The sequence below is a fragment of the Anser anser genome (genome assembly GCF_964211835.1).
Source record: "Anser anser genome assembly, chromosome: 5".
NCBI classification, from domain to species: domain Eukaryota; kingdom Metazoa; phylum Chordata; class Aves; order Anseriformes; family Anatidae; genus Anser; species Anser anser.
In genome coordinates, this window is record NC_139725.1 from 66,922,236 (window position 1) to 66,932,115 (window position 9,880).

The 9,880-nt window shown below is 44.7% G+C and overlaps 1 long non-coding RNA gene across 4 annotated transcripts; it reads right to left on the reverse strand.

Annotated features, from left to right (window-relative positions):
* Positions 1 to 270: 270 nt before the first annotated feature.
* Positions 271 to 7,649, reverse strand: LOC310900840. 4 transcript variants are annotated; one of them, XR_014585418.1, is made up of 4 exons: positions 5,557 to 6,103; positions 3,816 to 4,665; positions 3,398 to 3,558; positions 271 to 2,299 (listed from the first exon to the last, which is right to left on the reverse strand). It is a non-coding gene; the product is annotated as an uncharacterized lncRNA (long non-coding RNA). The 4 variants fall into 4 exon arrangements; XR_014585417.1 differs by lacking the exon at positions 5,557 to 6,103 and adding an exon at positions 6,638 to 7,649 and having other exon boundaries at positions 3,398 to 4,665; XR_014585419.1 differs by having other exon boundaries at positions 3,398 to 4,665.
* Positions 7,650 to 9,880: the final 2,231 nt, after the last annotated feature.

Below are 9,880 nucleotides of genomic sequence, written 5' to 3' on the forward strand. Positions count from 1 at the left end.
TGGTAAAATTTGCATTTTCTTGGACATCACCCAAAGTTTTTTTCCTGGTACAGTGTGCAGCAGCTGTGAGTGCTGGGACGGGAAACATCAGCCTCCAGAACCTGGCGCGGGGGTTTCCGCCTGCAAGTATCACAACAAGGAGAGCCGAGCCGTGCCCAGAAGCAAGGCTTTGCCCTCCCGATGAGCACTGCCTGCGCCTGTGCCCACGCTTGTGCCCGTGCCCGTGCCGGCAGTACCCACGGAGCAGAGGCCGTGCCGGGCAGCGTGCGGGTGCTGTGCCTGCCCCACGCCCTGCCCGCAGCAGGCGCTGCCCGGGGGAGGCAGGGGCCAGCGGTGCACCCCGCACACGGCACGAGGCAGAGCAGATGGGACCTGCCGCTCCTGTTCTGGGTGAACGCCAGCACGAGCGGGCAAGATGAACGTGCATCAGCCAACAGCTTTGTCAGGCTGCGATGGGACAGCTTTTTACAGTAAGGTGTGGATAGGAGAATGGTTGTGATTGGCATGCTGCTTCTGAAATTTGGCTCAGTGCCCTAATGCCTCACAAAAGGTGGAAGGCAGACTTTGCTGCACAAGAAACAGTATCAGGTACAGACTGGGAACAGTACTTCAGGAGTAAAGCACATGCTGTCCATCTCTCCCTCAATAACATAAAACAAGGCAATTTCTAGTATCACTGCCTGTCTGCTATTCCAGGACACCACTGTCTAGGTCCCTCACGCACAGTTACAGCCCCACTTACGGCTTTGCCACCACTGTGCCAACATTGCACAGGGCACCAGTGTCGCAAGTGAAACCAAGACTTCGGGATTAATTTTGCACAGGGGAAGCACAGTTTGCCTGTCTGTAATGATGTCTCCCTGCATGTATGAGTGGTACTTTGCTGCACATTTGACACAAGGATGTTGTCCTTTCTTCAGCTCCATGAGAGAGAAAAAAATATGTTTGTCCACATGGCTCCAAAAAGGAGACATCTCTCAAGAACTCAGAGACATTTTGCTGTTTAAGGAGGGTACAGCATAAACTCAAATCATCTCTTGTGCTTTACCCTCAACTATATACTTTCATAAAGTGAGTGTTATATTAGCCCAACCGTTTACTTGACTCAGGTTATCAGGTATGGAGGGAGGCTTCCATGACCAAGGCAGCGACCTTTGTGTGTTTTTCAGGAAAAACAAGCTGCCATGTGTGAGACCTGAGCACAGAGCTCCTAAGCCAGAGCCAAGCCTTCAAGCAGTGCACCTCGGAACAAACCCAAAGGGTATCTGCAATCTGCTTTCTGCTGACACTGACCGGCTCCATGCTTAACATTTCTCCTGGCAGAGCTCTGTCCCTAAGTTAATCACCAATGTCCAGTCCTCAGGTGCGGCATAGCTTGGTTTGTCCATCCCCAAACCTTAGCTTGGGCCCAGACTGAGATGCCAACATGTCCAAGGTGAGTTCCCTGACTCCACTGGTTTTTGTGTGCTTCTTTTTACCCACTTTTCAGCGGTATTCAACCAGTTCTGTCTGCCCAAAGTTTTGATGCCAGTTGCAGATCAGAAGCATCATTTTTACTCTGTCAGTAGGGATCTTGCCTGGTTATATAGGTCAGGATCAGTCCTCTTCATACAACTTTCTGACATATTTTTCAGTCTTCACAGAATTTAGTATTTCTCCCAACTTTTTTGAAATATTCCATTTGTACCCCTTTTTTCCTTACCTTGGCTATACTCTTCTGTTGTCTTCTCTCCATTATCTGTCCGATGTGAGAAACAAGGCATTGGACAATGGTTTATACATGATCCAGAATTTCCTTAAGCCTTCGAACTCTTTGCACAGATACCCTTCTGGGTTTGTCAGACAGATACTTCCATTACACAACTCAAATGTTCAAGAATAATAGTCTGTATCTTTTCAAATATCAAAACTTACTCCCACTGGAAATCAATCATCAGACAGACAAGAAGAGACATGTAGGATAGCAGAGAATTGCCTGCCAACTTTCTTTTTCTATAAAAGCTCATGAAAGCCGGCAAAATATAAATGACTTGTCAAAGGCAGCTTAAAGAGAGAAACTGAGAATATAATTACGGCCACAAAGTAAGGGCATGCACAGAGAAAGACGTGTCAGAAGCACAGGTTACGTGTCCAGAAGCAGAAGGCTGTGAGTCACGCTCTGAGCAGATGATCCAGGAGGCCACAGCCGGCACAAGCTATGGGACAACAAACCTGGCAGCACCATGCTAAGGGTAATGTTGGCTTCAGGTCGGAGAGCAGTGTTGCTTTCCTGACCCCTATCCTCCTTGGTTGCATACATCTGTAGAAAATAGGGATGTAAGAATATTATGGGATTTGCAGTTGTTACCATACAAGAACTCTGTATTTGAAGATGAAATATGGCAGCTACCAAAACGGATGAAAGTCATTCTTAGTCATTTGATTAAAACTTTTAAATGAACGTGCAAATAAGCAATGGAAAATACATTTTTCTTCTGAGAAGAGAAGAAGGAAATCTGAGACACGACAAAGATTAACATATGTCCCATTATTTTTAGTGTGTGTTCGCCATAGCAGCACCACGCCTTGCTGGGACTGGGCTCCATTCGCCATCACGAGCCCTTCGTGGAAGCGGCCCAACTGCCCTGTGCTCCTGTGCCCTCGACCCTGCTGGCAGAGCAGCTCACGGGTGCGAGCACAACTCCCCGCCTCGCTGCTGAGCCCGGGGTGCCAGGGCACAGACTGGGAGGGGGGCACAGGGCCGCAGAACTAGGAACACCCCCGGGATGGCAGCCTCAGTTTCTGTCCCCTGAGCACCCCTGACCCTCTCCTGCCCCTTGTCTTCTGCAGCACTACCTGTGACCCACAGTAATAAAATCTGCTGAGAATCGAAGCTCTGCTTTGCTCCTTCCCTATCCCCATGTCGTGTCCACAGTACTAATACTCAGTGGTTGTCACTAAATATCTTTTTATTTACGCACACACACACACACACAAAAAAAAAAAAAAACACCTTGCTTTATCAATATTTTAATTAACCTTTAGGCAAGCTTAAAAAAAAAAAAAAAAGAAATCTGCATTATCTCCCTGTCTTCAGTAATCTTTATAAAGTTCTTAACTACTAATTTCCTTTCCTGTTGCTTGTATGAATCAACAGGATAAGGTCTTTAACTTTGCATCATGTACAGATATCATCCTCAGAACAAGTCACTACAAAAAACCACAGCATTGACTTTTCATAAAAATACTCCTACATCTGTGATTTTGCCACTGCTAAGTTCTCTGTTGAAAAGGTTAATGCATTTTGTTCTGTATTGCTGCAGCTTTTCCTATCTCTTCTGATAACTTCCTCTTGCATGAAAAACCCAGATCATTTTCTCTGGTTCTTAACCATAAACACTTGGAAATACCAACTTACCTTGGGGGAAGGCAGTCTGGGAGCTAGGGGATGCCTGTGACTGTTGGGGGCTGAATTATTCAGAATTTTGTTCTCCCGGCACAGACCTCCCGAACAGTAATAACTCATGCAAGATAAGGCTGAAGAACCTTGTCAGTACAGGCTTGGACTATTACATTTTTCTGAAGGAGAGAGAGAGGTATCATTGGAAAGGCACAAAAAAGCTCCAGGCACACCTGCCTCTCCCTGAGTTGGGGAGGCTCTGTGGCACTCCTACTGTCAACATCATAATCATGGTGATGATTATCTGAGCTCCTGCTTAGAAAAGCCACCTAATTTCTGAATCTCCAGACTTTAACTGTTTAACTGTGGCCTCCAATTAGCGCTTGTGAGTAATCTCTGCCTAGTGCTCCAGGAGGGTCCAGACGGAGCTGCCCACCAGTGACAATATCCATGACTCCTAGAGAACAGCCTGGCACCCAAATGCTTGGGCTCTCTTTCTAATCTGTGTGTGTCACCATCACTCTGTTTATGCCAGCTTTGGTGAAATGGTTTATGTGTTTTTAATTAGAGTCCTATCATCTTTCACCGTGGTGAGACTTTGGCTCAGCTGGGAACAAGGCAACTCCTGCAGGTGATGCAGCCAAAAGCAATGAGTACTGGTAAAATGGAAAGGTATTAGTGTGGAACAGGTGTTCCAAAGTAATCCCCCTTTCTCTGCTCATTAACTTACTGATGTCATGCCCGTATGCCCCAGGGCAAGTCTGTCAAGCAGATGCTAGCTCTGGTGTGTTTGGCAGCTCCATTGCCTAGCAGAGCACCGAGGCTTTACTGGCATCTCATAATTGCAAAATGAGAGGATGAGCTTACTTGGTCTTCCTCCCCCTCTGGTCTCTTCCACAGCCATTTTGTTGTGGGCTGTGGAGCAACGAGCCAAAGCTGGACTTGTCTTCTATTTAGGTACCAAAGTCATGTCTGTATGAGACCACAAAACTCAGTGGTGTTTGGAAATACTCGAGAAAAGTGATGCCAGAGAAAACAAGTGCAGTCAGGAGCAGCTTCGCTCTTTGCCCAGGTAGTCTATGGCTGCAATTGCTCAGATTAGTATGAAGCTTCAAATAGTGTCCAACAGACATGGCCCCATGGTTGTGGCGTTTCAGGGTTTTTCATTTTTTGTTTTTGGTTGGTTGGTTGCTTTTTTTTTTCATTTGTTTGTTTGTTGTTGTTGTTTTTTATTTGAGACTCCATGCATTTCACTTCAATTTTCCTTTCCATATGCTGACTTCTTCCTGGAAAAGAACAAGTGTGTTTTTTGCAGCTGACAGGGACACCCATCACCTACCCAGTGCACAGCTTCTCTGTTGAGCTAAGAGGAATAACACTGGGCACTCTGCTACCCCATTTTGTCTTCAGTGAATGACCTGCCCTGAGCTGTGCATACCTTTTATTCATTTCAAACACTTTAATGACTATAGAAAGTACCAAATGAATACTAGATGGCTATGACCTGTGCTAAAGCAATTCTCCTGTGTACAAATTGTTTTTTGTCAAGTGACAATGGTATGCTTGCTCCTGGACTCATAGCCTAAGCCAGAAGATTACTGCCTAATTGGGAAAAATAACCAGACAGGAGTTAAATAATTGGGATGAGGAAGGTATTCCATTAATTGATCACATATGCCAATTAATTCAGCTTCAAAATCTGTCATTGTCACTTTTCCAACATAAATTTAGAAAGAATGGTGCTTCATTAAGTCTGTTAGGTTCTTCCAGAGTGAGCAGTGACTGACCACTCACAATAAGTTAATTAAAACAGTTTCACACTAGAAAGAACAAATGTTGGTGGAGATTAATTGATTTCCTGTTACTATGTGCTCAGGTCTGAATGATGTACTAGAGACACTTTAGCTACACCCACTTCATCTAAGTCAAACACAGCCTTTATTGTGCAATTAATTTCACTTTTCCATTAGTAACTACTATTAGAACAAAGTTAAATACCATAACTGCCCCAGCTTTTCCTCAGTTTGCCCTGCAGTTTCTAGGTAATAGTTTATTTTATACCAATCCACACCGTTAAAAAAAAAAAGGACTGGTGACGAGTACTGATGACTTATTCACATTTCTCTGTCTCTTCACCTCTGCCAATTACATTTAATATGTTCACTATCTAAACATACTTTCTCATTATTTGCACCTCCTAGATGATGTCTGATGTCAGGAGACTGAGCAAGATGGAGTGCTAGTCTGGCTATTTTTCACTGTGCGAAACCAAGGAGAAGCATCCAGGAAGCCCCTTTTCCTCTCTTGCCTTTAAGCCAGCTTGGTAAATTAGGGCATGGTTCAGCCATCTGCTTCAAAAGTGGTGTTAGGCATTAAACCTAAACCCCTCTAATCAGCTATGTTAACCCTGCCTGAGTCTTCATTATCTTCTCTCCTTCCCTGACAGAAGGAATTTCCCAGCTGTGCAGGATCAACTCCTCACTGTGCTTAGTTCTCACACTGGTGATAACACTGAGCAGCATTTGATGTCTGCATCACCAGTAGATCACAGTTATGTTTCTTACCCTCGAATTGAGCTGATAACCCTGATGAGCATAAACATCAGATAGTCTTTGTCCTGTGTGGAAACCTTTCCCTCCTCCACCTCCACAAAATCTTGTAGCTTAACAGTGGCTGCAAAGATTTAATCAAAAGCACTCTATAAGCACTGTGTTTTGAGTGACTATAACATTCCTATATCTCCTGGTAATATCTGGTCTAAATGTTTTATGAAATAATTCATTAATTACAAAAACACAAACTCAGGTGCACTGAAATTGTGTGTAAATTCAGATCAAATACAGCAATGAGTTTACGTCCTGGTTTTGGCTGGGATAGAGTTAATTTTCTTCCAAATAGCTTGTATTGTACTGTTTGCTTGCTTCTAAACAGCTTGCTTCTAAAAATAAGGGGAAAATCCAAAAGAGTTAATGTTTCTTTAGAGAGTTGAAATGAAAAGTTCCAATATTTGCTTAAAGACTAGGTTTTGAAACTGAGTCTTATAAACAGAAAAAAAGGTCCATTCTGTTTCAATAAAAACTCTAATGAAGCTGAAGAGAAGCCTGGGGATGGATACCGAATGAGAATAAAAGCATTGTCACCTAGCTCTAACCCTGACACGCTAATGATCCTATGGACTCAGACCTGAGGCTGTTTGCACCAGCCTCTGTCCCAGCCCCATGTGGGCAGAAGGGGCAGGTGGTGTTTGCAGACACCTACCTGCAGCCAAGACTGGCCAGTATCTGAGGAGGCAGGCGGCAGCACTTTCATGCTTTGATGTGCATGCTGTTAGCCTTGAAAATGGCTGTGCTGAAAGGCTGAGCCCCAGTAAAGCAATTCTCAGTGATTTATGAGCAGTGGTCATCTCTGAGTCTGGAGAGGACTCCTCCAAATCAGCGCCCTGCAGGCAGCTGTGTGTTTGACTGATGACTCTCAGAAAGAGTTCCTCCAGGATGGGTGACTGCACCCTTCAATCTCCTTTCTGTACAACTAAGCTCTTCCATCATCTGCCCTTTTCCTACTTACTTACTCTGGATCTTATGGCGGTTCCACTTCATTGTCATTTTCAGCAATGAAGTGTTCTGACACTCTGTAAAACAGGTTGTAGTGAGGTTGGATCTTGTATGAACAAGTGGCTAGGCTATCCTACTCCAAACTGCTGTGCCTTCAGCAAAATTGCAGCTGCATTTGAGAGGGGAGCGCTCTTGCAGTGCCTCTCTATTCTCTGCAGCTCACAGTTTGTATCGTTTTTTTCTGCTTTAGTCCACGCACCTCTCTGTGCCTGCACTTTGCACTCTTGGTCTAACCTCCTGGTAGTGCACGGTCCTGGGGGCTGTTCTGCTCATGTTTTCATGGGGAGAGAGGAGCAAAGTTCTTTGATTTCAGGGTGCCAGCCTTCAGGGAGCAGGTAAAAGGGAGAGAGCTTGAGCAGCACTCACCCTCCATTGCACTCAGCTGTGTGCTGGTCTGGAAAAGGGCTCAGACACAGCAGGCTGGTGCGTCTCCAGTTCCCCTTTCACGGGACCCTGTCCAAGGCTCCTTTACCCTCTGGTTTCTTATCCCCTAGAAGTTTGAACTGCATGGCTGGGACAAATCTGTTATCTTAAAGGTCATCAGGGACCCTTCACTCATCGGCTCTATTCTTAACTCTGGATTGCATCATTCAAACAAGGAAAAATCTGGTAACTCCCTGAGTAGATTGCCCCTTGTAAAAGTTTTCTGTAAGCCCTGATACCTAAAGGCCAATTTGGAGAGGAGACAGCACAGTCTGTTTTTTTTGCTAAAAACTTATTTTCTCTCTCTCTCCTTTTTTTTTTTTTGTGTGCGGAATTGTAAATATTATAATTGCATTAAATTTTTTCTTTAATGAACAAACAGCTGTATAATTATAGGAGCATGTTCACACCTCTGTTGTAATGGTTGTTTAAGCATTTTAATTATATACTTTGATTCCAAGGGTTGGACTCCTCTCTGGGAGAGCAATTCTCAGTGCAAAACAGTTCACCAGCCTTTAGCCAAGAAGTGTTCATTTTTGCTCTAATTTACCTAGGAACATTGTGAAAGTTTGGGTGTGTGCCCAAAGCTGTGATGTGCCTTTCTCATTTGATTACCCTGTCTGTAGCTCCACGAATCCCAGCAGTCTCTGCAGGTGACCAAAGGCAATTACCAGACTTCCAGAGAAGCTCTAGGGTTGTAAGTTCCCTGCTATTCCTTCGTGGACCATGTTATTTGTTTTTATTATCGCTGAAGGTAAAAGCACCCCAGATGTTTGGCTTACCAGTGCTCCTGTCTGGTGTGAGACAGCCTGTATTTCTCATTCACACACCAATCAGCTTCCTTGCTTCTCACCGAGTAACAGGGTGGATGGCTTCCTTACCTTGCTTTGCTCCTACTGCCCTTCCGGTAATGATCATGTAACATAGCCGGGAGGGTCTGCTACGTCTTCAATACTGCAGTGTTTTAGAAATTTTGCTTTGGTAAGTTAGTTTCCAGATGAAGGAAGGATGAATTATCGCTGGAAAGGTAAATGGGATCGGGGATGGGATTATTTTTAGAATGAGAGGGATTAAAGCATGTTATTTTGGTGGGGGGAAAACAAAAACAAAGAAAGAAACAAAAAAAAATGAGGAGGAGCAAAGGGGAATGGCAGAAGAGCAACAAAAGCAAAATGGGAGATCAGAGAGGGTATGAGCAGGTATGACTGAGCAGGTGGAAGGTGGGAGGAGAGAATATGAGAAATTTCCCTTTCCCTGCCACAGAGGAAAAGGAGAGAGCTGCAGGGGAAGGGAAGCGGTGTGAACCACAGCTGGGAGGGCAGGGGCAGCTCCTGCAGCTGGGCTTTGTGCACCGCAGCTCGATGTGATGCAACCCATCGTGCTGAGGGCAGCTGCACAGACACAGTGGGGAGGTTTGCCAAGGAAACATGTCCTTTCTCATCTCAAAGGACATGTGAGAGATTTTCTGTGTTTGCCTCAGTGCAAGACATAAGGCAGCTGGCCAAGGAAATATCTTTTCTTGGACAGATGTTACTATCACCAAAAATATGCTCAGTTTTGTGAATGGACATTTCACTCAGTCAAATACATCAGAGATGATCAGGAAAGAGAAGCTGGGCTTGGTTCTCCTACTCCCTGAAGCCCCCTGAGGCATCACCTTACTTAATTAGGAGAATCATTTCACCACTTCCACTCTTCATCCATTGTCCTCATTTGCTTTCCTGATTACTAATAAAGAAACTCTTTTCAAATAAATCATTAACCTTGAATAATAATTTGTTTGGATATCCTGGCTGAAGTCAAGTGGGTTGGAGTCTCATAGCAAGAAAGTGAAGACAACTCATAACACCCTGAGAGCCCATGCTTTAAATGTGCCCAAAAGCTGTGCTGGGCAGCAGAGATAAACCAAGACCTCCTCATCTTTGGAGACTCATAGCTTTGGGTGGTGCAACTGCTCTGCAGGACACACCCAAAGCTTGGCCAGCCCTCAGCATACATTCCAGCTGCATGCTCTGTTTTCCCTTCTCTCTACACTGCTAAAAATACTGCTGCTGTCTCTCTAATATCTTCTCCACAGGTCAGGTCCTCAGCCATGCCTTCTCAAGCACAGACTTAATTTCCCATTAGAACTCTCTGGCGTGACGTTAATTGGAAGGTTTGGGTCAAATACTATTTGGCTGGCTTTGAAACTGCATTCTTTGCTTTCTTGTGACTAACCTGTCATCTTTCATATGCTTTTATTACTTTTTCTGAGAGAGACATATTGATCCCTTACACCGTGCTGCTGAATGCTGCCTTTTCTCAGGGCGATTCCCATCATCCCTCTTCAATGACGTGTGATTAATTTGTGCATCACGTTCACTGGGTTATTGACTCCAGCAAATGAGAAAATACATGCTGTCATTATTTTCAAATACATTTCCAGGAGGGAGGGGCAGGAGGCCACCCAAGTTACCTGGCTTTGGCA